Source organism: Schistosoma mansoni, chromosome 3 (genome assembly GCF_000237925.1).
Source record: "Schistosoma mansoni strain Puerto Rico chromosome 3, complete genome".
Taxonomy (NCBI): domain Eukaryota; kingdom Metazoa; phylum Platyhelminthes; class Trematoda; order Strigeidida; family Schistosomatidae; genus Schistosoma; species Schistosoma mansoni.
This window is the reverse complement of record NC_031497.1, coordinates 5,810,403-5,816,396: the sequence shown is the minus strand read 5'-3', so window position 1 is coordinate 5,816,396 and position 5,994 is coordinate 5,810,403.

Below are 5,994 nucleotides of genomic sequence, written 5' to 3'. Positions count from 1 at the left end.
TATATCTACCTATCATTAAATTACCTTCTTTTTCACTGAGAATATTAACGCTTTCTTTATCAAGATTCTTTTTTTTAGTGATTATGAATAATATAATTATCACTAGGTATATGTATAAAACACATGTTTGTGTATGAATATTTCGATGAAACCCTAAGGTTTCTTTTGTTCATTTAATTAACAAATTAATTATAAATATAAATCTTTGTCAAAAATTTCCCCTAAATGCCCTGGTATGGCCGAGAATGTGGAGAGTCCGCTCTCCCTCTCGAAATGCTCTCACATTGCCACGCGTATATAGCCTCTACCAGGGAAGTTCTACTCATTGCCTTCTCGAAGCAACAGGTGTTGTTTAGGAAATTGAGAGAACGAAAAGCGAATATCCAGCGTTTTAACCGGGTAAGTGGATATGGACGATCCACCTAGGGGAGTTGGAAAACCCTGATTCTGAACCAATGGTGCAAATGGACTCCAGTATCCTGAAGGAACGAATGGCATATGAACCAATTGTTGATCACTGGCTACTATGGGACTACACCTTTTCACGATGCTCCACTGCCTTATGGATTAGACCTTTAGGTCGTATGCTCCGGTTGTAGCCCTCTAAGAAAACCACCTGCTTCAGTTTGGGCACCTGAGCAGTATCACAACCGTCACACAAATCAAATGAGATTTGTGTGGCGCATATATATCTGGTTCTCCTTTGTACCAATATTTATGTGTTTAAATAAATAAAATAAATAAATTATCAAAAATTTATTTCCTACTTGTTTACATATATCAGAATTTGCTTAAAATTATATTTATAAATAGTTAATTCAATCGATAATTTTATGTTGGATACTTTCTTTAGGATCAAGTTTGATCATTTAAAAAAATGTATAGTTCACTTATGTTAATCTTGATTGTCTCATCATGAAAAAAAAGTTTTTTTCGTGCTTTTCTTTCACATCAAATTTTTCTTTGTTTTTGGTGTTAAACACGATTCAAACACATCTGTTTATTATTAGAAGGGGGTTTTGTGAAGATTTTAGCAATTTTATATAGTTGAAATCATGTGTCAATTGATGCTAGACTACCATGGAGAACCTGAAAGCACTGGACGGTCGTTTCGTCCTATTGTGGGACTCCTCAGCAATGCGCATCTGTTTATTATAAAGGAAACTCGTATAAAATGACTTGTAAAATCTATGTAGACATCATTATCAAGGTTTGATTTGATAATTTCGAATAAATTGAGCATTTGGTAGATTGTTATAATGAAATTGATATATTTGTAATGCTCCAAATGAGTAGAAAAATTAAATTTTCTGACGTTTCGTGGCTCAGTGTAAGCTATTTCTTCAGAGAATAAATAACCAAATCAAAATTAATCCAAGTTTAAATAGTACAACGGAACAATAAGAATATTAAGTGATCAATCAAAAAACAGGTCTGAACAAATCAATGTCATTCCATTTCAGTCAATGTGATTTAAAAGCGACATGTATGTAAATATGTGTGTGTATGTGTGGAAGGTCAGGGATGAAAAAATTGCTAACCTTTATGGTGAGATAGGATAGAGTTTAATTTGTAAGATAATAGTGTGAAATGTGAATAGTATCAGACTAGATGGCTAGGATAGATGGTCCAAGTAGGATGTATAGTATAGTTTTCTTTTTTATTGAGAGCAGTAGGATTAAGCATCATATGGAACACTTCAGCTACTCTCCTTTCTTTGTAACTGGAAAAACATTTTTGTAACATTTTAATCTTTTTGAAATCGATTCGGTAATTGTTGAAAATGGTGTGAACTGTCATTGCCGATTTCATTTGAAGTCTATCCAGTTCTACAGGATTATTGATTGGTTTCGTTGTGTACTTAGTATTTGGTTATTTGTTCCCTGAAGAAGTGGCTTACACTGTGCCACGAAACGTCAGAAAATTTAATTTTTCTACTCATTGAGACATTACAGATATATTAATTTATTTATGAAAAATGTATGGCCAGCTACTTTAGGTTGATAAAAATCTGAAGAACAAGCCTTTCATTCTAATTTAACATTACTCATCAATAAATTATGATATGATACAGAAATTATTTTACGCACCAAATACTTTCTAGATCTTAATATTATACGGCTTTTATATCGGGTGTCAAATTTCAATGAGTATCCGATTTGGCTAACGACTTATTTTGAAATCTGACTTAATTAGACTTTATTGTGCCCAAGCTGAAGTGTATCCAACAACATAAAGGGTATCTATTTTTTATCCCTAACAAGCTGTTACTCCATCACTTTCATCTAATTCCTAAAACAATATAGAAGTTTCTTTATAAGCTATTCAGTTGTCGGCAAATTATAGAGTATGTGGTATTTATGCAATGTAAATATAATCAAAAAAACTTGAAGCAGAGGCTTGAATATATGACAAAACAACTTTCTCATAATCTCTAACTTTCAATGGTTGTTTAATCTGTGATAGAAATGAATTTTATTGATATAGCTGATAGATCATTCATGAAATTAATCTTGAATTAACGGTGTACACACTTAATTCAGGATCAAATGTTTATTTATTTGGAAAAAGTATAATGTTTAGAATTGTCTGATACAAATGAAATATAATTGAGCTATTATGTCATCAAAATATGATCAATTATTATTCAAATGATTGATGTGTCTCTAATTTATGCTCAGACTTCAACACTGACGACTTTTGTTGATACTTATAAAAAAAATGAAACTAATATGAAAGTTGTTATCTTCAAATGATTAAATAACACATGATCATTGAATTGGAAACGATTAAATTTATTGACTCCTATTTGCTGATTTCATAAGCATACGGTAAAAGTCTAAACTGATTCAATTTCAAAACTTATTAATGACCCTATGTATTAGCAATATTATCATCGTTGAAATCATGAAGCACGAGACTGGTAGGCCCTGGGTTCGAATCTCGCGAGTGCGGGATCGTGGATGCGCACTGCTGGGGAGTCCCACAAAAGGACGAGACGGCCGTCCAGTGCTTCCGGGTTTCCCATGGTGGTTTAGCTTCAACTGACTCATGATTTCAACTATAAAAGTACTAAAATCTTCACGAAATCCCTTCTGATTTAGCAATATTAGATCATTTAACTCAGAATTCATGGCTGATATTTTAGGCTACCAGGTCCAGTAATGGTGAGGTAAAACAAATTTAATAAATTTACAAATGGCTTTTTTAGATGGTTGTATACGTTTATAGATACTGTTGAGTTTTTCTGAGATCAAGAGTCAGTTTAAACAAGACAACCATTCAAAATTCAGAATCACTGGATGGCTACTTCGTCTTATTATGGGACACCTTAGCAATACTCATCTGTGATTCCGTGACCAGGAATTTAGCCACGATAAATGATGTACAAATCTTCGTGCTTTGGACAGTCACGCACGAGGTCTAAGGTCATTGGTTTGATTACTGGTTTCAGGGTCGTGGATGCGTACTGCGAAGGACTCCCATACTAGGACAAAACGGTCATTTATTACTTCTGAATTTTCGATGACTGTCTAGTTTAAATCGGTTGATGGTTTCAACAACATTTATCAAATGTTGATAGGATTTATTTCTTCGTAAAGGAATACGAAAAATATTCTTAACATTTGTTATCGTGATTTATGACGTTAAAATGGTGTTTTTAGAAGGTTATAAAAATGATTTTTCCATTCTTCAAATTTTTGACGGTGATTATTTATATAATTTACAACCCCAGTAATGACAGAGTTTTAGCAGTATATCCTGCTAACGTGTGTCAGCTATTGCAAAATTGTCTTCAATCGCTCGATGCAATGAATATAACATAAATTGTTTTTATAGGGTTTACCTGTTAATGATATATGTAATACATGACAAATCATAAAAATGATGTATCGTTACAACGTTCACTTCAATGCTTGACTTCAAACATTGTACAGTGACTAATTACTGAGCAGTGACTGATATAGTGTTTATCTAGACTTTTTGTAGTGAGTAGATTTTATCAGTCAAGTTTCAATATGATCGCCAGTCCAAGCGGCTAGGTATTGAGTTTAATTTTTTTTAGATTCTAGGTGATTAAAGATAATAGACAGGAAACAGTGGGCTTAAATCTCATTCTAGTTGATACTTGTCATCAAGACATATCTGTGATCTTGATGGAACTGATGCACTCTATTGTTATTCAAACTTGGATTGACTATTTGAGACCATACAACATTTATGTCATTATATTTCAATGAATCGAAAAGTATCTCCAGAAAATGCTACAAAACTCACTTATGTAGTAAAACACTGTTGTAATAAGTGTGGAATTCATACAACAATCTCATTTACTGTTCATTCTATAGACAAAGACAAATCAGATATTAATCAACATATGCTCACTAGTGACTGGCTTCAACAGGTATTTCCTGGAGTTCTAGTGAAAAGCAGTCACAAGTGGAGTTCAACCAGGTCTGTTGTGAGATAGTAATTCACTGAAAACAATGGTGGATGTGTCACTCAATTTCGTGGATCGGTTGAATTTAGACATTAACACCGTTGGATGCCGGTCTGCTCAGTGGTGTAGAGGTTAAGCGCTCGCGCGCGAGACCGATATGTTCTGGGTTCGAATCTCGCGACGCGGGATCGTAGAAGCGCACTGCTCTGGTATCGTCTCACAATAGGATTATTTGGGCGTCCAGTGCTTCCATATTTTCCATGGTGGTCTAGTTTCAACTGACCCATGATCTCAACTATTAAAATTACTATAATATTCACAAAAACCCCTTCTGACATTAAGAAAATCTAGGAAAATTTTTAGTTGTTTTATTTCAAATATAACTGTGATTTAATGATGAATATAATATATATCATTCAATGTTTTATTTTACTTAAGAATAATAACATTCAGAATGAAATTTTACAGGCATAATATGGATGAAATACATTTTTTCTGCTTATAAAATGATTTAGAGGACTTTTGAAATGATAAAAAAAGATTTTCATCTCAGGTGCAAGTGATATGTAGAAGAAGTCCTTGAAGTTGTTATCATGAGTGAAAATGAAAGTATCTCAGTCAAACCATATAACTGATGGAACACACTGTCATCAACTAATGATAACGGTTTCAAGATGAATTGGATTATTTTCTAGTAAGAGAATATGACTTTTGAAGCCTAAAAAGATAATAATATGACATCATTCTACTCCATCACAAACTTATAAACTGGAGATGTTAACAAAAAACTATGAACCATATTAAACAATATAAGGTCAGTAATGAGGCTCAAAACTATAAAGTTCCATGATATGCAACTGTAAACCAAGATTGCTAAGGACTTTCGAACTGTTATAAAAAAAGCTGCACAAAGCTTTATAATGTTCACTATATTTTTATTTCATACCAGTCCGGTGATAAGAACCAATCTCAGCTAACACCAATCGTTTTCATAAAACTATCCAAGTATGTATTTTAGTGGTACATAGAAATCAATTTAAAGGATTATAATATATTTGCTTTCAAAAAATAAGTTAACTTTGGTCTTAAAGTGGTTCTTCTGCAAGAGCATTTGAAAGTTATTCGCAAAGTTGACTTCAATATTTGAGGTACAAATATTTCTGAAATTACAGAATGATGTTTAGCTAATGATATAATAGTCTTTTAACGTTATACACTTCAATAGTGGGAAAGTGTGGGAGTACAGAGTAATATGCGTTTCAGTGGTAAGAACGTTCTACTTCTACTTATCAGGCTATAGGTTCGAAGTTGATAGTAACCGCTAACTGTCTATATCTCTCATATTTACAGTGTGTTAGGAAGCAGTGTTCATAAACTTGTCAAAATTGATTGATCACTGGGTGATGATCAGTGTCATGTGAGTCAAGTCCTTCTTAGTGCTGATCGAATGCTATCGATCAAGTTGCAATGTGGCCACTAGTCTAGGTGGCTCGAGACTGTGGGCACTATGTTGAGATAAGATGGTGGTTGGAGGTGGTCAACAGTGAACCCTG